Source organism: Poecilia reticulata, chromosome 21 (assembly GCF_904066995.2).
Source record: "Poecilia reticulata chromosome 21, P_reticulata-male-v2, whole genome shotgun sequence".
Classification (NCBI taxonomy): domain Eukaryota; kingdom Metazoa; phylum Chordata; class Actinopteri; order Cyprinodontiformes; family Poeciliidae; genus Poecilia; species Poecilia reticulata.
The window spans coordinates 4,273,527-4,299,281 of record NC_088850.1 but is presented as its reverse complement, the minus strand read 5'-3'; the positions used below and the strand labels follow the sequence as shown (position 1 = coordinate 4,299,281).

The following is a 25,755-nucleotide window of genomic DNA, read 5'->3' as shown; positions in this document are numbered from 1 at the left end:
TATTTAATCCATCAGATCCAGAACCTTGAGGTTCTCCGTTGCCGAGTGTCGCTGCGAATCAGGAGAGAAATAACCGCAGCTGCTGCGCTGCGCTCCAGATCTTGCGCAACAGCTGAATCCCCACTGAACCAGAACCGAACCGAATCACACATTAACCTGTCATAGAGAGCAACTTACCACTGGAAAGGGTCGTAAGATGCCCCTGTGGAGCTCGGGTAACTGTTGTGCTGTTCATGGCTGTACTCTAATAATCAGACCACATTTAGTTTGTGGCTGCAGCAAGTTCAAGATAACCCACATCTGTATCCGAAGCAACTGAGTCAGTGAAGTAGCTACATGCTAGTGCAGGTAGCTACATATGCTCGTGCAACTTGAAGAAATGTTGTCATCCCTTCCCGCAATCGCTGTAGGTTGCAGTAAACCAATATTGTCAAATTTAAGCTTTGATAGCTGGTGTTCCCACATATTTATGGTATACAAGCTCTGACGAAAGCCATGTAAACAAATGGCAGTCAAATGGCAGTTCCGGCTTGCGGCGGAAGTCACGCCCATAATTCACGCAAAGCATCATGGGGGGCTCTTAAAAAGCCTCAGAAAGACTTGAGTGCAAAGGACTATTTATCTTCTTATTTCTCCAGCTTTCCTTCTCTACATCTCTTTCAGTTGTTTGATAAACTGCAGAAAGAGAGCTAAGAGAAGCACTGATCCAGCCATTATTTTAAGCTGCAGCTTGATCCTTATCCAGTCTGTATTCCTGCTCTAAGCCAATCATTTTTAAGCATCTAACGCAGGGGTGTCAAACTCCAGTCCTCGAGGGCCGGTGTCCTGCAACTTTTAGAAGTGCCTCTGCTGCACCACACCTGAATAGAATAATTAGGTCATTAGCAAGGCTCTGGAGAACTGAGGAGGTAATTAAGCCATTTGATTCAGGTGTTTTGTACCTGTGGCACATCTAAAAACTGCAGGACAGCGGCCCTTCAGGACTGGAGTTTGACACCCCTGATCTAACGGTTTAATTTCATGTTTTAGTTTTCCGGAAAGCGAGCCGTTTCAAAAACCACCAGAATGTAAAGTCACAAATCAGCAGGCATGACCTTTCACCTAGTAACCCCAGAGGCCCAGCCCGTCGCCTAGCAACCCTGCAAAGTTCCGCCGGTCACCTAGCAACCCAAGCTTAGCTCCAGGTTTTACCAGTTGGTTTTCCCGCTGTATGCACAGTCCAATGGCTTCTGTATCGCCCATAAGCCTATCGTAAGGTTTTAAAGTCGGCATTGTAGCTCAGATTTATCTGCCTACTAAAACATTCATGCTACTCGTCAGATTTTAAAGTTTCTGCAAATGGCTGCATACAGAAAAATGGCAAATGGTTAACAGAGGAGGTAAAAATGGATGACAGCTCTTTAACAAATAATTAAAAACAAAGTTGAAAAAGTTTAAGCAGAAAAAAATAGATATAATTGTTACTTAAAAAGCCTTGTCATTTAAATGTCGTGCTTTTTCCTTTTACAGCGATGTTAGCCGTGGATGAGGCATCTCCATATTTGAGCACCTTTTGTGCTTCCAGTTGTGAAACTGAAGCAGTTTGAATATTCAGCAGCGGCTCTGGAGTAGAAAACCCCTCATTTAGCTCTCCAAGTTATGGACACAACCAGCAATTTAGCTGCATTAATTAGTCACACAGAGAAAGATGGGCTGTTTGTGAAAGTGTTCATGGTTTTCTGTTGACAGAAAAAGGAGAACTGAGCTGCAGCAGAGGCTGACACCGGAGTTTGAACCACAGATTAGATGGTGTTTAATTAACGAGGCTGGTCCAGAGTCCTCCTCTTTATAGATTAAAAATGTTTGTTTGTATTTTTTCCAAGCTAATTTTTCCACCATATTGTTCTTATATCGAGATGAAGTGAGAATATCTACAAATATTTCAAACCAGTGATTCAGATTTCTGCAACTTCACTCCAAAAACACAAAATGTTACCAAGTAATTTTGGTCTAGTTTCTAGTGCTAATATATATTAGCACACTTAAAATAAAACAAAACTACATTTTCAGCAAGATGTAGGAGCTTGATTTAAGTCAGTAATTCCTTAATATTGATGAAAAATTTCTAGCTATAAGTGAAATCTGTCAGAAGTATTTTATTAATTCAGCCTGAAAAGTTACCTTAAAGTCAGTTTGTCTTATTTTATGTGTACTAACAAAATCTTACCAAAAACACTTGAGATTTTGTGTTTTTACAGTGTTTTCAAAGATCTCAGGAGGTGAAAGAGGTTTCCTCTTAGAAATTGTTAAAAATTGCTTCAAATCAAACTGAATCGCAGTAATTTGTAAAATACAATTTACCAAAATTGTAAGAAGTTGTCACAAATATGTTTGTCAGATATTTCTGTAGTAAAAATACTTCTGGACAGAAATAAAAGCAGAGAACCTAATTAATCTTTCTTCTTCCAACCTGAACTCATATTTTTAAAGTCTTTTTTTCCGTCATTCAATACAAAATTTACTCCAGCCCACTTTCTCTCCTCCTTTTCTCTCGACGCTTTTAGAAAACAGAAAGACGCGTCCCGAATGAAGCTCTCAGCACATCAGAAGCACACTCACACAAAGTGCTGCTAACCAACTCGGATTACGCGTTCTCCAGGCTTTCTTCGACTGCGGCACAGCACGATATCAGTAATTACTGGTCGGGAGTCGAAGCAGACGCAGTGATTTTAAGCAAAGAGAAGCAGAGAGGCTTCAGGGCTGCGATCCGTGTCGACTGGAGAGAAGAAAGCCGGACAGAAACACTGACATGATGAAGCCACTCAAAGACGATTCACTTTTCTAAACGTTTTTCTTGCTGCCATTAAGCAGATATTTTAGAAAACATCTTCCAGATGCCATAATGTAATCTTAAATAATAGTGTTTAGTACAAATGGATGCAGAGAAGCTCATGGAAGTTATCTCAGGATTGTAATGGAGTAGTTTAAGGAAAAGGGCCAGAAGAATAGAGGCAAACACATTTACCAGAAAAATACACTTCGAGTATTTCAACATGGCAATTTCAGAGATTAGACTGTTTCAGGATGTCTTCACACCTGACACTCAGTTTGATTGGGGACCAAAGTTGCTGCTGCAGTAGGACACCGTGTCAAATAAACCAAACCCTTTGAAAAACCTATTCCCCTCCTCGCCTGCGGGGGCGAGGAGGGGAATTTCCTTCAGCCACTGAAGGAAATGACACACAAACCTCTGAAGAAGACCCTGAATGCAACGTCCTTCTTCACGAAATGCAAACAAAAATGGAGTAACACCTGATTTTAGCGGTTGTAGGATTTCTCTCGTCGACCCATTTCTACTGCTAGCGCTAGACTGTCACGCTTGCTTTGGTCGTTTTTACCCAGAATGCCCTGAGTCATAGCACACTTCCTGCTTTTGGTCTCAGTCCGCTTGGTGTTCACATATGCATTTGAACCGCAGTAGAGTTCACTTTAACCGAACAGAGACTGAGTTTCAGAGACGCTTTTTTGGTCCACATCAAAGTTTAATTGCGCATTCACACGAACCAAATGGACTGGAGTTTGATTAAAGCGAACTAAACAGGGTTGATGTGAATGCAGTCTAAGCTGCTGAAAGTAATAAATTATACAAAAGTATCCTATAAGTGCTCACTTGTAAATTCCAGAAGAACATTGTTTTATGTCCCAGAAAGTACCTTTAAATTTAGAAAAAGCAGTATAACTTTCAGATGTTAGCCCAAAAACCTACACGAAACAAATCCTGGAGAAATAACCAATGAACTCTAAGAAGCATGTTGCAAGTTCAGGAAAGCAAACAAAACATTTTAGAAAATGACATTTATGGGAAGTAATCATAGATTTGATTAATTATGACTAAACTTTGAAAAGCAACCGTTACATTTTTCAACATAATCTGTTGAAAACTAAATAAAATTCCCTGTATGTTCTCCAAAGTAGCTCTTGATTTTGAGAAAATGTCCTTTACCCTTTTTGGACCTACAGGAGTAACATTATTCTGTAATGTGACGTGTGCGTTTCAGAAAAGACTGGGCTGCACCAAAAAGTTCAAACACGTCTACATCTCTAAATACAATCGTCTCTAAAGACTCAAATTCAATTCAAAGACAAAAACACGACAATACAAAAAAATGCAACCAAGCCAGAATCACACTAGTTTCTCTTTTACCAGTAGGAAAGAGACATATTTAAATGTTTTTCCTGTTTCACTGTCAGGTCACTCAGTGTTCAATGAGCTCAGTAATTCTTCAGGACCGCAGCAAAATCTGGTTGTTTATCATCTCTAATGCTCAGCAGGATAATTCACGCTTGAAGTGTATTTCTTGGTTTTCTTATTAAAGTTTCTCACCAAGTGCTACAAAATACCAGGAAAATGACCTTGGAAGAGCAGCGCCGGTGGCAAACTAACTGCTGGGAAACACTCAGTGTCACGTTAGGGATTAACGTTACATCCCATGACGCCCTGTTCCACCTCATAGGCATGATTAAAGGAGAGGAAGAAGAATATCACCCATGGAGGGAAACTGCATAAAAGCTGTTGAGTGAGCAACAAAAACAAACTTGTACTGCATTCAAAGCAAAATACAGAATTATAAAATCAAAACAATTCAAGGGCAAATTACTAATTTTTTGTGATTTAATTGGGACAAAAATATTTAGCACCGATGGCACAAATCTTAGCTGCATATAATTTTAGCAGCTTAGATATTCTGAGGCAAAAAAAGTCACATGTCTGAAGAGACTATGTAAGAGTTTAACTGGTGGGAAAGAAATTCAGGAGCTGAATCGTTGAATCTGGTTTATATGTAGTAACAAGAAAGTTTCTTATTAAAACAAGACACTTTCTCATTGAGATGCAAAAGTTGATAAAATGAGTTTCTTTTTTTAATGAGACAAATTAAACACACCTCTAACAGATTACGACTTGTTAAAAAGGCGCTAAGACTCGCCTCATCCTGTTTCCTCATCTAAAAACCCCAAGAGTTGTAGCTGTTTTACTGCTATGACCTTAAAAGACAATATATTTTGGTTTAAATGAGGAATAAATCTCATTTATGTTTTTAACATCTCCTTAAAACAAGGGAGTTTTTCTGTTCAGCCAAAATTCTGCTGCTGAATTTGGCAGTTAAATACTTCCATACCGCAAAGCAATGCGTAATGTTTTTGAAATAAAAAAAGTCCTCCAGTCAGCAGGTGGCAGTATTGAGCATTCAAAATGTTATCAACACCCTTATTTAAACAGGAGTTTGTTGAACACTGATAGTTTTCCACTATGCTCGTTGACCTAGCATAAATTAGCTTTGGAAACAAAGTTTTATAGTACAACACAGCAAAAAAAAAGGAATAAATTAGAAAATCTAATATAAAATGCAGAAGTAGCTCAGTATATTAAATGTGGAAAATGTGTAGACTATCAGAAATCTTAATGAAGAGCAATGAAACTGGGCCAAACAGACGGTTAATGAATAAGTTCCAGTAATTAGAGAAAGACTGTAGGTGGATTTAATGACTGCTCTGTTAAAGGTCAGCCATGCTACTTAACGATTCAACTAAGATTTAAATTGGTAATGGCATTTTAAAAACCAGTCTCCTAATTAATTTAATCGTAAAAATGTCTGAAATTGTATAAAATGTTAAAAACAGTTGCTTCTGCAGGAAACTAATGGACTACACTGAATGTTTTACTTTCCAAGCATATTTAAGATCTTTTAAAATCTGGCTTCCTTGCATAAACTCGGATGATTTGACCAGCAGTTGCTCATTTCACTCTTTTCGCTGGTTGTGATGTGATTTTCATGGTGAAATGGTGAGACAGTCACCCTGAGTTGACAGGAGTACCGGGACGTTTCCCGCTGGTCTGGGACCAAAGGTTTGGCTCAGGTTGAACGTAATGAAAAACAATCTATGCTGTTTATGCGTCTCACTCAGGTATCTGCCTGGCTGAAACTCCCAATTAAGGAAAAATCCAGACCCACTCCCTCCTTTTGTTTTGTGAGAATATGTGTCGCAGCAGAGCACAGATATTAGACATGTGTACAGGTGTTACGGCAAAAAGCATATCCCTGCCGAAATTAGGATGTAATTTTGCAAGAATACATCACTGGAAACATCTGCATTTGATCAGAAAAAGAATTGAAATTTGACAGATGAGGCAGATGTAAAAATAGTATGGAAGTAAATATGTGCCATCAGAATTTGAATAAAAAATGCATCTGAAACTTGAATGTTGTATATTTGTGCTTACTTTTTCAATTAAAAAAAAAATCTGTGTCATTATTTGTACGTTTGCAATTTTCATTTGTTAAAAAAATTCACATTCCTATTTCAAAGTGATGAAATTTTCAATATATATATTTTTTCAGTGTTAAAAAATTCAGCAATAAAAAAAATAAACTTTTAAAAATTCAAATGCAATATTTATCACTGGAAACATCTGCATTTGATGAGAAGAAGAATTAAAATTTGACAGATGAGGCAGATTTAAAAATAGTATGGAAGTAAATATGTGCCATCAGAATTTGAATAAAAAATGCATCTGAAACTTGAATGTTGTATATTTGTGCTTACTTTTTCAATTAAAAAAAAAATCTGTGTCATTATTTGTACGTTTGCAATTTTCATTTGTTAAAAAAATTCACATTCCTATTTCAAAGTGATGAAATTTTCAATATATATATTTTTTCAGTGTTAAAAAATTCAGCAATAAAAAAAATAAACTTTTAAAAATTCAAATGCAATATTTATCACTGGAAACATCTGCATTTGATGAGAAGAAGAATTAAAATTTGACAGATGAGGCAGATTTAAAAATAGTATGGAAGTAAATATGTGCCATCAGAATTTGAATAAAAAATGCATCTGAAACTTGAATGTTGTATATTTGTGTTTACTTTTTCAATTAAAAAAAAAAATCTGTCATTATTTGTACATGTTTGCAATTTTCATTTGTTAAAAAAATTCACATTCCTATTTCAAAGTGATGAAATTTTCAATTTATATATTTTTTCAGTGTTAAAAATTTCAGCAATAAAAAAAATTTTACTTTTAAAAATTCAAATGCAATATTTATCACTGGAAACATCTGCATTTGATGAGAAGAAGGATTGAATTTGACAGATGAGGCAGATTTAAAAATAGGCCTTTCATTTTAACGTTTCTTATCCTTTTTGGCAGAATAATAAAAAACTATGATTTTGACACCTTTATCCAAAAACATTTGAGTCTGATGAAGTTTTCTGCTCCATGGTTGTGTTCAATAACATATTATATAATACAGTACTGGTGAAATCTAATTGAGAATGGACGCTTTGAATGCTATTGTTTACATACGTAAATTCTGCGCCTGCACCCAACGCTGGAGGACAAAAAGACGAATCTTTCACATGCCATCCGTAGCTGCCCTGCTACGGTAGAACAATCCTGCAACCTCACTGAAGCCTGGAGATGGAGGTATTATCGATTAGTGCAGCACAACAAAGGGGAAAACCGTGGAGGAAAAACTTTCTCTCTCTCTCTGTGCAGAATTTCGTTACAGTTTTCATTAATTGTGTTAATTCTGTGGTGTTGGGCTGGGATTGTGTCAAATTCCTTGGATGGAAACTAAATTAAACTTAGCTGCCTTTTACTGCGTGTATTTGAGTTTCACAGGAACTTTTCCAAGATGCAAAAACCTGTCGAGATCTGTACTAAGTTTGGAGTCATTTATATTTGCAAGAAAACTTTGCAATTCCTCAACATCACAGAGGCGGGATGTGATATATTACCAAAGAAGACACAATGGGAGACACATCAATGGTATAGGTATTTATATTAAGACATGAAGCTTCCAAAACAATTCAACTAAGCAATTTTAGAGCAGATAATGATTTACGTTTGGTGCCTTTATGCCTCGGTGGTCCATCAATGACAGCTTTTCTAATATAATTAAAAGCCTCAGTAGGAGCTATCTGCTCATTGCTATGGGAGCCTTCAGTGTTTCACCTTATTTTAAACTCCATTTTTTAATATAACTACATGTTTCTCTGCTGTCGTGAGAACTCTGTAAAGTCGATTTGTTCTCATATTTGCCGTACATTTCTAACAACGTCCCCACAGACGTAGGAAACATGTTTCTGACTTTATTCTCACAGATACCTTAACTTCAATGCAGCCAATTTGCCAATTAATCTGATTGACATATGTGGAGTCAGACAACATAACAAGTTTGATGCAGTGACTGAAACGCGGCCAATTAAGACTCTATGGTAACCAACGGCAACTAATGAGGCGTCTTCTTTATTTCACTGCACTGCTACACCTCAAGTTTGACTTTTAAAACCAGCAACATCAAAGAGTATATGAGTTAAAATCTACATGGCTGCTGTAACCATCCATCCATCCATCCATCCATCCATCCATCCATCCATCCATCCATCCATCCATCCATCCATCCATCCATCCATCCATCCATCCATCCATCCATCCATCCATCCATCCATCCATCCATCCATCCATCCATCCATCCATCCATCCATTTTCTGCCGCTTATCCGGGGTCGGGTTGCGGGGGCATCAGTTTCAGAAGGGAGGTCCAGACTTCCCTCTCCAGCCACTTCTTCCAGCTCCTCCAAGGCGTTCCCAGGCCAGCCGAGAGACATCGTCCCTCCAGCGTGTCCTGGGTCCCGGTGGGACCTGAACTCCTCACCAGGGAGGCGTCCAGGAGGCATCCTGACCAGATGCCCGAGCCTCAACTGGCTCCTCTCGACGTGGAGGAGCAGCGGCTCTACTCTGAGTCCCTCCCGGATGACCGAGCTTCTCACCCTATCTCTCAGGGAGAGCCCAGCCACCCTGCGGAGGACACCCATTTCGGCCGCTTGTACCCGTGATCTCGTTCTTTCATGACCCAAAGCTCATGACCATAGATGAGGGTGGGAACGTAGATCGACCGGTAAATCGAGAGCTTCGCTTCTTGGCTCAGCTCTCTCTTCACCATATGTATATGCATGTAAAATAAAACCTAAGGCAAAAAATATAATCCGACTCTTTTGCCGTGAAGTTTAACTCAGATTTTACCTTTGCCTCAGTTTTTGAAGGTTGAATTTTCATGCTCATTGTTCAGGTCAGCCAATATTAACACTGAAATGTATTTCTCAGCATTTAATGCACAAGTTTAGCTGTTTACAGTCTTCAGTCAAAGGATGCTGTTTCGTCAACAACAAAAGTCTCTACAGAGTGATTTAAACGACCTGAAAATAAGAACACGGCCTCTACGAACATTTCAAAACAACCTCGGTGAGTTGGAGGCAGAAACAGATGTTTGTTGATGTTCAGCCTAATTCGAATTTGATGAAAAGCCCGAGCGCGTCTCTGTGTGTTCTGATTATCGTCGCTTCATCTCTGCTGCTCCGTGTTGTCCAGGGCAATCCTCAAACATTTATTTGTAATCTCAATGAGTTTTTTTCTGGTTTAACATCTTGGTAAAAGAAAATGCAAAAAACCGAAATAACATTTTTAGGAATAGATGTTATGCAGGACTTAGTGCGTGTAGTGATTTAATGAGATACAAAACAGCAGAAGCGTGAATAAAAGGTTTAAGCTGGTCATGTTTTTAAGGTTTCGTATGCAATGCAGACAAACTGGACTGGATTTCACTGAAGTTTCTGATTGAAAACATAAATAAAAAGGTGTGAAATAAATAGCATGTCCATACCGTATCATTAACTCCTCAGTAATCTCTGATATTGTTCTTTCATTGCTCAAAACAAAGACAGATGCTGCAAAGATGAATAATTTCAACAGCTTTTGATTTCTCTCCAAATTGATTTAAAAACACCAGAAAACACTAAAATCACATCCATATTTCAAAAATAATATATTCGGAAATGTCCGCCACCAAATCTGGTTCTCATGCACCGCTGGAGACTGGCAGGTGAGAGTTATCCTCTGTTTACTGCACGATGCATGTCACATAATTAAGCTAAAACCTGGCCTAGTTTTTTAAAATTGTCCCAAAAAATCACATAAATCTGTAGGCCTGAGACTTTAACACATTAATTTTGATCAGTTAATTACATAAATTTTAATGTGTTAAAGATTTTAATGAAATTAATTGCATTTGTTTTAATTTTCACATAGAAAAGTCAGAATTCGGAACCTTTGTTGCATATTTTTGATACGCACAAAAATCTGACGCACAAACAAACAAAATAAAGTTTCTCTTAAGGACTTCTTCTTCAAAAATGATCCGTTTGGTGCTGGAAATGATTATTATTACTGTGTTCAGGTTGAGCTAAAAGGAGTTAGCCTATCCGCTAAGCTATTCAAGCCTAAACTAGCATCTCAATGCTAATCATGCAGCAGCTCTAATGTCTTCTTTTTCAAACCAGACATATTTTAACATTATAAATTATTAAATAATATAGATGTATCAGAAAAAGAGAGCTTTTTGATTATCTTTTAAGAATATTTGCAGCATCATCCAACATGTGGGATCTATTACCTGCTGTTGGACGCCTCAGAAACACTCAAAACTTAACGATATGAAACACTTTAAGACGTGAACGGCTGACGCTCTGCATCAACTCATCTGAAACAAACAGTGAAACCATCAGCAGCCAGCAGTTGCAGCCCTGTCCTCTGTTTGCAGTGAAGCACTGATGTGTGTGAAACAGCTTGTCTAATGCTCGCACGCACCAGCAGCTCGTCGTTTAGCTGGATTTTCTGTGTTTTTCAAAACGGGGCCGTTTATAACAAGTTGGAGACGGGAAGAATGGAGCAACTCTGGAAGCAGCAGAATCAAAACCTTTGATATTAGGGAATCTGTTTGGCTGCTACAGCTTCTTCCTGATAGCATAGCCTGTCAACAATGCTAATGCTGGTTAGCATAGCCACAAATTATGACAGATAAACAGTTTTAAAAGTTATTGCTCTGCCATTAGCACATTATTTAATTTCCCTTTGTGATCAATAAAGTATTTTTTAATATATTTATTTATGATTTTTAAAGGTTAAACAGCCAAGCTAGAAGAAGAAACATAACAAAGAAAAACAACAAAAAATAAACAAAGGCAACAAAAACAAAAATCAACAAAACAGAAAAGTCAAAACATTGTCAGCTAACTGAAGGTCTGATAAGAGGATAAAATATGTGCACATAAGACGGTAGATCAATAAAGTATTTTTGAATTTGAACAGCGAGTACACTAGGGTGATTCACAGCGCTAAGACCCTCCTCCTGGCTCTGATTGGTGCATTCAGTAAACAGATAAATCTTTTCACAGACTATTTTAAGCTAAAGCTCCACTGCAGTTTTTTTTTAGCCGCCGTTAAAATTCGCCCTGAACTATTTACTGTGCTATTTTACTGTGCTATTTTACTGTGCTATGCTATTTACGGTTAAACGCCGTCTATAATTTAAATCAAGTATCCTACAGTCAACAAGACTTAAACTGTATAAAACCCACTTCCCCCTCTTCAGCTGTTAAGACGAAACGTAAAAACACCCAATGATAAAAGATAAACGTCCCACAATGTCAACAAGGACATGATACTGGAAGCAGAGCTGTGATGCAAGGTCCTGTAATTTTATCTCTAACAAACATGATAACTGTAGGGTGCTTCTCAATATTAATTCCCAAGTTGTCAAATCCTCTTGAGCTGATTAGGGTTCATCTTTTAAATATTTATTTGAACCAATCAGGCATGTAAGACTCCTAAGGATAATCACAGAGTTATACGTGTCTGCTGTGTGTGGAAACCAGGATGAGCTGCTTTTGAAGCCCCATCGTCCTACATAAAGTCCTCTGCTGTCACCAGTATTTCATAATGAGGACTTGTGTGAAGAGTGGGGCTGAGTTTCCTTCATTCCTGACCTTTAATGTCCCATAAAGTGGGAGCCTGTAACGTCCAGGACTCCTGCCTGTTCTGAAAGTTGCTTGAGGTGCAACAACCCTTTATGATCCAACATAGAAACCTGTGAAGTTCTGATTTCCTCAGAGACGAGACTCATGACCTTTTTTCAAGCACCCAGTGTTGAGGGAAGTGCAACTTTTAATTCTTTAATAAGCCTTGAATATTGTTCTATAAGAGGGATGAAAACTCGTGCTTTTTGTGTGCTTCGTTTTGTTTTCGGTTCTCGTTTTGTAATTTCGTCTTTATTCTCCAAATGACTGTCTGAATTATGACCTGAATGTCTACATATGGTGTTCGTTGTTGTGGTTAAATCAGAAATAAATTATAATTAAAAATAATAATAATAAATGTTTTTGGTGTCTGGAAAACAAGCCATTTCAAAAACCTCCTGATTATTTCGCTTGTAAGGAGAAAATGTCTTGTTTTAAGTTAAATTATCTGTCAAAGGAACAAGCAGTTTTTCATCAGTATTAAATAATTATATATCTTGTATATCTTGCTGAAAAGTTACTTGTAGGTTTGTTTTATTTAAAGTGTCTGTACTAGAAATTAGACCAAACTTACTTGGGAAAACTTTGTGTTTTTGCAGTGTTCATTTTTGGATAATAATAATAATAATAACAAACAAACAATTGCTGAGCTTTCAAAGTGTAATCATCACCTTCACTGTGAAGCTGACAGACTGTAAGCTGTAAACTGGAGTTTTGAGAGTCTTCTCTCAGTTTGTGCCTTTACTTTATTTTAATCAGTTCTCCATTTGTTTTCCAGTAAAAGCAAATGAACTGATCCACATTTAGCATTGCTCTCTTCTTGCGAACGTTTTTCCCGTTTGATCTAAACTGAATGTGTTCTTTTGGTCTTCTAATCAAATGAAATGGAAAACTAACCCAGCAGGGGGCGCACCATTAGCATAGATTTTCCAAATGGCAGGTGAGTGCACAAACAGTCACGCATTTGCATGTAAAAAAAGCCATTTATCACCACCTGCCTTTAAGAGCCGTTGCTACGAGCAACAAGTGTGTCCGTATTTTCTGATGGCGATGGTGCGATTATGAAATATCTGTCAGGTCGTCTGTTATCAAAAGAGACAAAAAGCTTCAGGTGAACCGTTTATTGAAATGCAGAATTGAGTGCATGATGGTTTCCGATGGATTTCCCGTCACGTCTTGGTGAAGGCCGTGTTCACAGGCAGCGACCGTTCAGAGAATAATCATTCAGATGAGTATTAAAGACAGAAGCGGCTCTGCAGCCAAATGACTGTCAGCTCATTCAAGGAAATTCACTGAGTAAAGACATCCAGGTTGGAGGTCAGAGGAAAAACGTCCAATATTTTCCAACATGTTGCTACAGCAGATTAGAGCAGGGGTGCTCAAAATGCGGCCCGGGGGCCTTTTGTGGCCCTTGGACTGTTGGAGACTTTTAATGAGTAATGTTCTCACAATGTAAAGTTCTTTTATAACCAAGTTTTAACAAAAGGTGAAGTCGTGTTTATTCAGAGACTTTTACTGAAATGATTCACAAAAATCAGCTTTTATTTAGATTATTAAACTTGACTAAATATAGCAAACGTTTTGAAAGAGACACAAATCTTGTTTTTGTTACTAAAAATAAATGTATCCAATTCAGTCCAAAATAAACTAAAACTGGAGGCTTTTCTTTTAAAACTGCAATAGTGAAAAATCGTTGGCAGCGTGTTTAGCGCCATCATAGACAAAACAAAAGTAGTAAAATTGCACAAAAAAATCTTGAAAAATTCCAAAAATCTAAAATTTTACAATTTTTTCTAAAGAATTTCTATGATCAACCTCAATTTATGAGTTTTTTGGTGGAAATTTGCAACTTTTCTATAGATAAAAAAAAAAGAAATAAAATTTTGCTACTTTATTTGCTTGTTTTTTCTTTTCTTTTTCTAGTTTTGACTCAAAACTTTTGACCCACGTGACAAAAGGTTTGGAGCTTCACAATGCAGTGAATTCAAAGGTCTGCTTTGATTAAATATTTCATAGGACATTTTTAGATCCTTCTCTCAAAAGTAATAAAACATTTGGCCAGTTAGTTGGACTTTATCTGCCCTCAGTGCCTGATGCATGTTTTAGTGGCTGAGATGCTGAAAGTCACAGAACGAATGGTGGAGACATTGGGCAGTAAAAAATATTATTTTTGGTCTAGTTTACAGTAAAAATATCTAAGCACACTTAAAATGAGACAGAAGTAACTTACAAGTAACTTTTCAGTAAGACAGAAGTTGTTTTAAGTCAGTAATTCCTTAACATTTGATGAAAAAGTTTCCAATGGAAACTCACTGGGAGATTAATTCATTTGTAACATAAAATTGTCAGTAGAACTAAAACTTACATTAATCAATATTTAAGAATTATTGACTTAAAACAAGAGTAACACTTTATTTGAAGGAGGGTGAATAAGACTGTCATAACACTTTCATAAACATGACATAACACAGTTATAAACATGACATAACACGTCATGAACATGAATAAGCCTTTATGAATATTTATGACTGTTGTCATAAAGCGTTATTAGGTAAATTATGACACTTTTATACAAAGTTGACATTATTCTAAATGTCTTTGTTATGACAACTTGACATTAACCAAGAAATCATTACTGTTTAAACTTTACCTTTAATAACATAAAGTTAAATTTTTAAAGTGCAATCAGTAAAATTTATATCTGTAATGATTTATTGGTTAATATCAAGTTGTCATAAAGACATTTTGAATAATGTCAACTTTGTATTAAAAGTGTCATAATTTACTGAATGACACTTTATGACAACAGTCATAAATATTCATAAAGGCTTATTCATGTTCATAACAGGAGTTATGACATGTTTATGACAGTGTAATGACAGTCTTATTCACCCTCCTTCAAATAAAGTGTTACCAAAATAAGCTCTAGTATCTTTCTGAAAAGTTACTTATAAGTTAGTTTTGACTCATATTTTCATTAGAAACTAAACCAAAAATACTTGGTAAGATTTTGCAGTTTGCTTTACTATGCATTACTATGTTATTACTACAGTAACGTTTGTATTTTCTGCTCAAAAATGGTAAAATTGCAGCAGCTACTGGAGACACTGCAGGTCTGACAGGAAGTGAAGAAAGAGGAGAAACTTTTTAATTCAGAGGATTTTTCTGTAATAGACGAGAAGAGAAACTCATTAAACCTCTGCCCTCAATCAAAAGAAGCGCCGGCAGAAGAAGCTGCTCAGAACGTACCAGTCTGTTCTCATTCATAATAAGTAAAAGTTGCTCTTCTGGATTTTACGACACTTCTGTTGTTATTTTTTTCTGGCTTACTGAATCTTCCCAAACAACATCAGTCGGGTTTTAGGCTCTGAGAGACACAGAGACAAAACCAAATTAACCAGGTTAGGTGGATTAAAATAACAAAGTGTTGGAGTCGTAAATTCATCCAGGACTCCACCAGATTGAATGGAGCACATCTGAAATTCAGCTGCTGCCAATAGTTTGTTTAGCTTTAGGCCTGTTCTTCCTAAAACATGAATAATCTTAGACGTTGTAGTTCTGGCTGCATACTTAGAGTCGTTAATCTGCCTTATTTGCAGCATCAAACAGATTTTCTTCCTTTGCTCCATCCGTCTCTGACCGGCTTTATCAGCTATTGTATGGCTAAGTTTTGCATTTAAGTGAAAAAGTTAAACTTCCACATGCTTGCTTTGTTCGTTTAGTGGTTGTGGCAAACTGCGAATCAGTAAGAGGCAATACTAGCTAAGGTTAGCTGGACTAAAACACTAAACATAAACGTTATTTCTGTTAATGTTCTATCAACATGCTATTTATCACAAGCTAATGTGCCATATTAGCATGGTATTTAACAGAAGCTAATACTTCAGTGCTACATCAACCATGTTGATAGAGCGCATTAACAGTAGCTAATGCGCTCTATCAACATGGTATTTAACGGAAGTTAACGAGCTATATTAGCTTGGTGTATAGCTAATGGTAATCTGCTATATCAGCATGGTATGGAAGCTAATGCTAATGTGATATATCAAGCTAACGGAAGCTAATGCGCAATATTAGCAAGGTACTTAATGGAAGCTAATGCTAATGTGATATATCAAATATGTGATATATCATTACCAGCTAAAAAAGCATTTAAAAACATTTAAAGTAAGTTAAATGTGCTATATTAACTTGGTATTTTACCAAAGCTAACAAGACATTTGATGTAAGCTAAAGCTAATGCTGCACAGTGGCGCAGTTGGTAGAGCTGTTGCCTTGCAGCAAGAAGGTTCTGGGTTCGATTCCCGGCCCCGGTCTTTCTGCATGGAGTTTGCATGTTCTCCCTGTGCATGGTGGGTTTTCTCCAGGTACTCCGGTTTCCTCCCGCAGTCCAAAAACATGACTGTCAGGTTAACTAGCCTCTCTAAATTGTCCCTAGGTGTGAGTGTGTGTGTGTGCGTGGTTGTGTGTCTCTGTGTTGCCTTGCAACAGACTGGCGACCTGTCCAGGGTGACCCCGCCTCTTGCCTGGAACATTAGCTGGAGATGGACACCAGCACCCACTGACCCCACTAAGGGACAAGGGTGCAAGAAAATGGATGGATGATGCTAAAGCGCTCTTCGATTGATGCTCTGCTTGCTCGGCCTCTCAGTTTCGGTCTGGATTTTGTTCAAGCTTGGAAATCAGTTTGTAACTTAACCTCATTTTAAACTTTCTCCTGAACTTTTCTGCTGCTTTCCTTCGTCTTCATCTTGCTGTTTGCTCTCTATCAAATCTCTGAGACCAGAAACAGAAAACATGGATTTGTATTGAGATGAAATTACACTCACAGACTCCCTTTGCAAGTCTTCTGGACGCAATTGGATTTTATTTGGAGGCATCATTTTCATAGCTTTCCTTTCATTTTGCAGTGCTGCACTGCATTGTGATGCTCCATCTAGTTTGTGGTGGTTATGTGCAATACTTTAACGAGCATAAATACTTCTTCAAGGCTCTGAAGGAAGTGAAATTGTAAAATAAATCTTAGTTAAGAGTGGAGACGAACGGCAGAGCAGAAGATGGCTTTTTAAACACGCAAATATGATATTCAGAGCACGGCATTAATGCAGAATTACTGCATTCTGCAAATAAATGGCTCTAATCCCATTTTATTAATCCTTAAACAAAGCCCAACAACTTCAAAACCGGCTCATCTTCCACCTTCTGGGATTTGTTTCTTCAAATCTTGTCGTGTCACCATCGAGTAGGTAAATGACAACGTCTCCTCTGAAGATAAAATGCTTCCAGCGTGTTTTTTTTCCCAACACTATCAACAACTCCAAGAGGAAGCAGAGTCTTGATCTTTAGTGAGGAAACTTGGCTTTTTCTCAGAGCTTCGATCCATTGAGTCGGTCTCCCTGCGGTCGTCTGCGTAGCCCCAGGCGCGGGTAGGAGGACGGGACTTGAAAAGCATCAAACGGCAACCCAGAGGAATTAATCAATGGTGGAGAGGGGGAGAATGTGTCAGAAGAGAGAAGAAAGTGAAGGATAGAGAGATCATACGGAGAGATGGGAAGAGTGTCAGGGTGCAGATGAGAGAGGAAGAGCAGCTCTGTCCCTAGCGTTGTCTTTGTGTACTTTACGTAATTTGTTGAGGTGGCAGTAATGCAGTTAACTGAATACCTTTTTGAAATCACAATCACTGATTGCAACGTAAACAGATTGCAGTTTCATGTTTAAATGTTTTAGTTTGGTCATGCAGTTTCATTTCTTGTCATGTTTTGTGGCAGGTCTCAAAAGTCTACACTGAAAAAAAATCTACATTTTTTCCACCATTAAAGAAGCTGCAGTATGTAACTTTTATGAAAAAATATATTTAGATATTTTTAGAGTTGTATAGTGATAGCTTGGTGTGTGAGAAAAAAATATTATGCTCCTCTGCCTTCTCCCAATGCTAACAAACAACCAATCAGAGCCAGGAGGCGGGTCTTGGCGCTGTCAATCACCACAAGGGAAGTGGTAGAAGGACGACTGTGAGGTAAATTTTTTTAATGACATCTGCGCTGTTTTTCCTTTGCTGTGGCCTTCTAGATGAATAATACCTACCTAATACCTACGTAGGTATTATTCTAAATTCATAATATATACATCTCCAGGTTTCATTTAGTTAACAGAGTTGATAGAAAAATAGTTTTTTTGCTCTCCAGTGTTAAGCGCATGTGCAAAATTTCTGGATGTAAACAATAAACATGCAGGGAAACTTACCACACTTCTTATATGAACATTTTCAGGAAGTGAGGAATGTTGCAGTTCATGTTTTGGGATTATTTTAGAAATCAAAACCAAGTTAGACTTTCTTTAAAGTTATTTTAAGTTCAGTAAAGCCTCTGCTTATGGACCATCGCCTCTGTTTTTTATTATTCTGATCTTGAGAACAAAGGAGTTCCCTCCGATGTGATATTAGGTTTGGCTCGTTAACCACCAAGGAGAAAAATGGACATCTGCTCTACTTCAGCAGCATTACCGTTTTACAGCCTGTTACAATGCTTCAGACACAAATGAAACATAAAACACAGCAACAATCTGCAAGTCATACTTCTGGAAGGACTTACACTGGTACCAGTTTCCAAGTTCAAATATAAAATGAGAAGCAAGGGTTTAGTGTCTGTGAATGCATAATTTATACTTTAATAACCATGTTTTACAAAGGCTGTTGGTCACAATGCATCAGGTCTTACTGCTTTCTGGACAGAAAAATACTTCAGTTGAATTATTATTCAAATTACCCTCATGCAGTGTGTTTGACTTTATTTAGTTGGACGTTTATTCCTTAATAATCTTCTTCAATTTTGTAAAACAGGTCAAAACTAGCCATCTATCTATTAACGCTATATAACTAGCCATTTGTCTATTTAGCTATATAACTAGCCATTTGTCTATTTAGCTATATAACTAGCCATTTGTCTATTTAGCTATATAACTAGCCATTTGTCTATTTAGCTATATAACTAGCCATTTGTCTATTTAGCTATCTAGCTACCTTCCTATCTAGCCATCTATTTATCTAGCTAGCCATCTATAGCTAGCCATCTTTCTAGATACATAGATATGCATTTCGCTATCTGTCTAGTTGGCATCTATTTAGCTATTATAATAGCAATCTGGCCATATTTTTGGCTATCCAGCTAGCTAGTTACTTAGCTATCTATCTAGCAAGCTATCAGTCCACGCTTATTAGCGTTGAGATGTTCTGGTATTATGTTATTCAGACAAAATGTGGAGTAACTCACATCTGTGCGCATTGACACGATTGATTTCATCATAGAAGTAGCTCTATGGTTTTAATTTGAGAGCTGGAGAGAACAAACTTGCCTTTAAAGCTGTGAAGGAGGAAGGCGAGCAGAGAACTGCACTCTTGGGGGCTGCATTCAGGAGGTATGGGAGCTCTGAGGGACATAAAGGCTGCAGGAGCTGCTGATTTACCTCGGCACTATACTCTGACACAAAAGGACAGAGACAAACATACAGATGAACCCAACATTTCCAATGAAACATCATGTTTACCTTTTAAAAAGGACCAGCAGAAATTTACTAACCCTACCAAGTGTAGCAGTTATTGCTATCTGGCTTAGTAGATTTGCCAATCATAGTACATCAGCAGCAGTAATAAGAAAAGAGTAAAGGAATTATCAGTGCGCTTGGAGCATGTAGGAAATGCTGGAAATCATTCTTCCTTTTACTTTATGTTGGGATAGATCCCTGGAGATTAGACGGAGCGAGGAGAAATAAAGCCTTATTGTACTCTCATTCTCTCTCAGCTCAGCTTTTATTAAGCGATACGTCATTTTCCTGTCCTTCCTGCTACAATCTGCTACTGTATTGTCCTTCATTTGTGCACGCTAATAAACTACCCATTTATTGGTCCACTGATCAGATAGACAAACAAACCCCACAGAGACGTCCAGGAAATAAAATATAACTTCCAATGTCCTAAAAACAGACAGTTTTCATTTCCTGTTTGAAGGCAAGATGTACATTTAGTAATAAAGTTGTATTGTGCTGGATGTAGAAGGCTGGATGTGAGGGATTTTACATGTGGCTTTTCCTAGAAAATAAAAAACAACAGATACTTGAGAAGCTTTATTTTAAAAGGTAAAAATGAAACTGTTTTTAGTGAAGATCTCAGATAAACGGCTTGTTTTCTTGCTAACGAATATGGTGACATTCAGCAGTTTCTACAAATACACAGCCTTTCTTATTATTTCATTAAGTTGTTGGAAATCTTTAGCCATCCAGATTTCTACTCAGTCTAACCTCCTATTTAAAACATGCAGCCTTACAACCCGGTGCGCCTTATATATGGACCAATATTGAGCCACAACGGGTCTAGCAGCTACGGTAAGCAGCCACCGACTTCATTTCAGAAGAAGCGTGCAGTGCATGCTGGGATAGTTGTCAAAAAACTTTTTTGTTAATAAAGTTTGACTGACCTATCTACCCATAGACATTAATACGTAGACGGCTCATAGAGTGGGTCGGCCCGTTGCTGCGATACGTTAACAGCGTCCGCCATATTGAATGTGGAATATGTGCCAGTAAGCTAATACAAGTGAATGGACCGAACTTTATAAAGCGCCGTTCTACAAAGTATTTTAAGTTAATTCCTGCCATTGACACATTTTCTCACACACAGTAATATATTTGGCAATCAAAGAAATTACTGAGGATAGCGTTTCTAACTTAAGATGTGATTATTTAATTGTTTTGGGGACTTTCTGAATAAAGAGCACAATATTTTATTTGATATAAATGATTGATAATTTTTATATTGAAATTGATGAACAGACACTTTTACAGTGTTTTATTAAAGAATACATTTACATAATTTACATACTGTACATTTAACATTTCAAGACAAGAAACAATTTTCCTGTATTTTTTATACGTTATTGAGAAATGACTTTTGATTTATAAATCAGTCATTGTCAAACATTAAACTACATATTTTTCTTACTTTTTTCTAGACTAGAGAATAAATATTTATTACAGTATGTCAACTCTGCTGTTGACAGCAAAGACTGAAAATAATTCTAACAGAGTAAATTATTTCATTACATAAGCTACATTAATACACTAATACTTCAGATTGAGATATTTAAAAATACACAAAAAGTGAAAGAATAAAACATTTATTTATTATACTGGGAGCACTGGTCACAGGCTTCAGTCTGCTGGTCACACTGGGAGAACTCAATGACTTCTGAGACGTCCTGGTTCACAGGCTAAAGCCAAGAATAAAAGAGAAATGATCCAAAAGTGTAATAGAAAATACATAAATGTTTCAGCATCCCTCACCGAAGGTGTCCACCAACGGGTTCGAGGGTTGCCGCCACGACAGGCACTAACAACCTTGCGGCTGCAGCTCCGATAGGCCGCCTCGGCAATGGAGGTACGGAACATGGTCCACTCAGACTCAATGTCCCTCACCTCCCCCGGAACGTGTTCGAAGTTCTGCCGGAGATGAGAGTTGAAGCTCCGTCTCACAGGGGACTCCGCCAGACGTTCCCAGCAGACCCTCACTAAACGTTTGGGCCTGCCAGGTCTGACCGGCTTCCTCCCCCACCACCGGAGCCAACTCGCCACCAGGTAGTGGTCAGTGGACAGCTCCGCACCTCTCTTCACCCGAGTGTCCAAGACATACGGCCGCAAATCCGATGAGACGATGACAAAGTCAATCATCGAACTGCGGCCTAGGGCGTCCTGGTGCCAAGTGCAAATATGGACGCCCTTATGCCTGAACATGGTGTTCGTGATGGACAATCCGTGACGAGCACAGAAGTCCAACAACAGAACACCGCTTGGGTTCAGATCGGGGGGGCCGTTCCTCCCAACCACGCCTCTCCAGGTCTCACTGTCATTGCCCACGTGAGCGTTGAAGTCTCCCAGTAGAACAAGGGAGTCCCCAGGAGGGGCACTCTCCAGTACCCCCTCTAAGGACTCCAAGAAGGGTGGGTAATCTGAACTGCCGTTTGGCCCGTAAGCACAAACAGTCAGAACCCGTCCCCCCACCCGTAGGTGGAGGGAGGCTACCCTCTCGTTCACCGGGGTGAACCCCAACGTACAGGCGGTTATTTATAACTCAGTCATTGTCAAACATTAAACTTAATGGTTATTAATCAGCGGTTATTTCAATTAGCTACATAGAAAATATTTTCCGGTTGTTTAGAAGCGAATTTCTGGCTGCAAAGTCAAGTAATTCTGATCTGTCATCCTTACCTGGGGAAGGTAATCCTCATGAATCCAGTTTGTTTCATAAAACGGTTGAAACAAGTCCACATAGCACAGAACTTAAGGAGCTCCGATCGCCCTGCTGCCACATAGAAGATGGCTGACGCTTTTACGTACGACTCAGCGCTCCATGAGGGTCTACATATTAATGTCTATGATTGTATAGGGTTAATTATGGAGAGCCATTTCAGCCAAAATTAAATAAATAAATGGGTGAAATAAAAAATGAGTAAAATAAATCAAAAAATGAAGAAAATGAGTGAAATAAATAATTTTAATAATTTAGCTTTTTCATTAACCCAATTTTTTATTTATTTATTTTTCATACTATCAATTTCTCAATTTCTTTTTCTAAGGTTAATGGTTATATGTCAGACATGGAAAACTGGGATGCACTCCATGCCATAATGTTCAGAATTTAGGTCTCATGGCATCTCAAGGTGTCAACATTGCAGCCAGAGGGTTGAGGGAAATACAGCTTTATTTTGTAACAATGCAAGAGCTACCAGCTTTTATCACTTCGCAAAAAAATTAATCAGCACAAAAACTCCAAACCACACAAAGAAGTAATATATATATATATATATACTTACAGACTACTGTTTGCCTCCATTTTCACAACCATAAATTAAGGAAAATAATTACTAACATATTCATATATTTAACTTGTACCTTTTACCACTTAACAACAGAGGAGTCAGTCAGCAGCAGTTATAACCCACTTCCCTCCTGACCTGTTCTCTCCTAAGTAAAATTAAAGTTGCAGTATGTAACTTTTATACAAAATATTTTTTTTTTCACATATTTTTTAAAACTGCCATTAAGTTGTGATGGTATGATATGAGCGGTAATCTGTGAAAAATCTATTTCCTCTGCTTTCTCCCAATGCTATACACAACCAGTCAGTGGCAGAAGAGTTTTAGTGCTGTCAATCACAATCTCATGTGGTGCTGCTCATCCTTCCACCTCCTCGATTTGTGCCGTGCTGCAGCTAGCATAGCACAGAGCTGTGCAGATTCAAACTGTGAATGCTCAGTTTAATAGCATAGCTACCAATGACGGCAGATAAACGGTTTCTTGTAATGATAAGTTGTTTCTCCACCATTAGCACATTTAGCAGTGAGTGAATGAGGTTGATTGACAGCACTAAGACCCTCCTTCTAGTTCTGATTGGTTGTTTTGGTCAGAACGGTTCATTACTTTAACCAGCAATAGTAATTCAGGATGGAGATGGAGGAGATTGTTTTTACAGATTATCTGTCTCATAACAAACTGCTATGACATGGTGACAACTTTAACAAATATGAGAAAACATTTTTTATTAAAGTTATGTACTGCAGCTACATAGCATTTTTGAGAAGTCTGGATTGCTTTATGTGTAGTTGCACGTTGCTTTTGACTGTTGCTCATACGGAGAGACATTTCAGTATCTAAAACTAATAGAAAAAAATTCAGCAACCTACTTGCATACTGGATGTGGACTGTTGGATGTTAAATTCATGAGCAGTAAATATTGTGCTAATTATCAGTATTGAACCAAAGAAAGCAAGGCAGATGAAGCCTTTAAATTTGTGACACTTTTTATGAGTCAAATAGACTCAAAAAATTGTAACAGCAGCTGCGGGGGGCCCAATCTAATGTTTTGTCAGGGGGCCCAAGATTTCTGACAGCGCCCCTGATAATACCACAAAATCATCAATTTATTTTGGGTTTGTGCAAATACAATGTGTCTTTGTTTCAGGTTTTCTGAGCTCCTCATATGTTGTACTTTTGAGAGTGTAGCAAGAAAGGGAGTTTATTTTGGCTAGAAATATCAGGTATTTTTTGCTCAAATGTGTCAATAATTCGGCCGTTCGGTGTCAGTGTTGGCAGAAAATCTGAACTTTCATGGAAATAGTGAATTATTAGCTCAGTGTAGCAACTGTAAACCTAAACTGAGCTGTTTTGTACAAATATATTTAAATGTTACTACATTTGAGGAAGCAAGTTAATGTAGACAACTGAGGTTGTAAGATGGCTCTTTTAGCTGAAAATAGTTATTTTATACGTTTTTGTAAAAGTGTGATACATTTTAATCCATCAGCCTCCGTGTGGGCCGGTTCTGTTTGTGACTCTAGTTATCGTCTCTGGGTCGGCGCCTGACTTCACCTCTATATTAGATGGCGGCGAGAAATGAGGTAAACATCATTCTGGAGTGTTTACTCATGAACCAACAACAAGATGTGGCCTGAAAGGGAAGCCGGGAAGCATTCAGTCACTAGAAATGACTTTGACAGAAGATATTTTTATATCTGTAATTTGAATCTCTACATTTTAACAATACGATTTAGAATGCAAACAAATAATCAGATTTACTTTACCAGCATTGATGTCGGCTTTTAGATTTAATAATAAACGGTATTTCTGTTCTATTTGATTAACATCTAATAGGACAGCTGGGAAAAACAAAACAAAAAAATAATTTTATAATTTATGTATTATTTGTAATTCATAAGTTGTTTTTTGGTGAATAAAACTGTCTAATTAGGGTTTGCAGAAAATGAAAACATAAAACAAATCAGTTCAAATGTCTAATAAAAAGCTGTTTGTGAATACGTTCACAATAAATGATAACATTACTTTACAAAGTAAAACATAGACTTATATAATTTACTTACTTAATGTCAAAAGTAAAATAATAAATACTAAATAATGTTTTAAGTAGCGCTGCTTTAGCTTTCCGATATCACTCAACGATCTGATGTGTGCATAAGTAATAATCTTTTAAAAGATTGACTAGAAAAACCTTGAATTTGTACATTTATAGGTCTATCCTTAAAATTACTTTATTATTTCCATTTTTAACCCTGATGGGACAGAAAGAACCATTTGTATCCAAGATGATTGAAATAATCCTCATGAGATTATTTTGTAGAAAGTGTAATTTAACAAATGATCATTTTAACAATCTAACACCAATTTTCTAGTGATCACTGTTGTTTGGACCTAAATGGATGCTAACAAAGAAGAAACACAGGAGCCTGGAAAATAATCTAATATTTAAATTGGTTCAAATAAACGTTGAACACAGTTACACTTGTGTATCACTTCCTCAAAAGTATTTCTTACAATCACTCAAAAGAAAGTGCCTGATCCTGCTAAGTTTGATCTGCTTCTCTTCCTGCATCTGAGGCATAAAGAAAACATCTGCTGCCGGCGCTTCTGCCTCTCAGCGCTGCTTCTTTAAACTATTTAAAGTGCATGTTCTAAATAAACACATCCTTCCAGCTCCACTGTAATTATCACACAAAGTTCAGCATTTTTGGTGAATGCTGCGTGAGTTTCCAGCTGTTATGCAACCACAGGTCTTCTGAAGGAAGAGAAGCAGTTCCTATAGCAGCTTCGTATAGAAACCAGCGGATCTTTAACCCTCAGAGAGCCCTCAGGACTGACTAGCTTGAGATTAGCTTCTTTCTTTTCACTGAAGGTTTGTTGACAAACAGCAAAATGCTTAGAAATGTTTCCTGCAGAAGGAATGCAGAGTTCTTGAAGATCCTTAAGTTACAGAAAAGCATAAAACTAGCACTCTGGGAAGAGCAGTAAAATATTTACTGTAA

General features: G+C 37.6%; 1 long non-coding RNA gene across 2 annotated transcripts in view; it reads right to left on the bottom strand.

Moving 5' to 3' along the window:
- LOC145549699 (uncharacterized) overlaps positions 1-25,755 on the bottom strand; it is a 159,095-nt gene that overhangs the window by 49,673 nt on the left and 83,667 nt on the right. The window contains exon 1 of one of the 2 annotated variants that reach the window (XR_014085546.1): positions 178-494. The exons of the other annotated variant lie outside the window; for it this stretch is intronic. This is a non-coding gene — a long non-coding RNA (uncharacterized LOC145549699). Of the gene's footprint in view, positions 1-177; positions 495-25,755 lie in introns of those variants that run through there. 2 annotated transcript variants of the gene reach the window in all.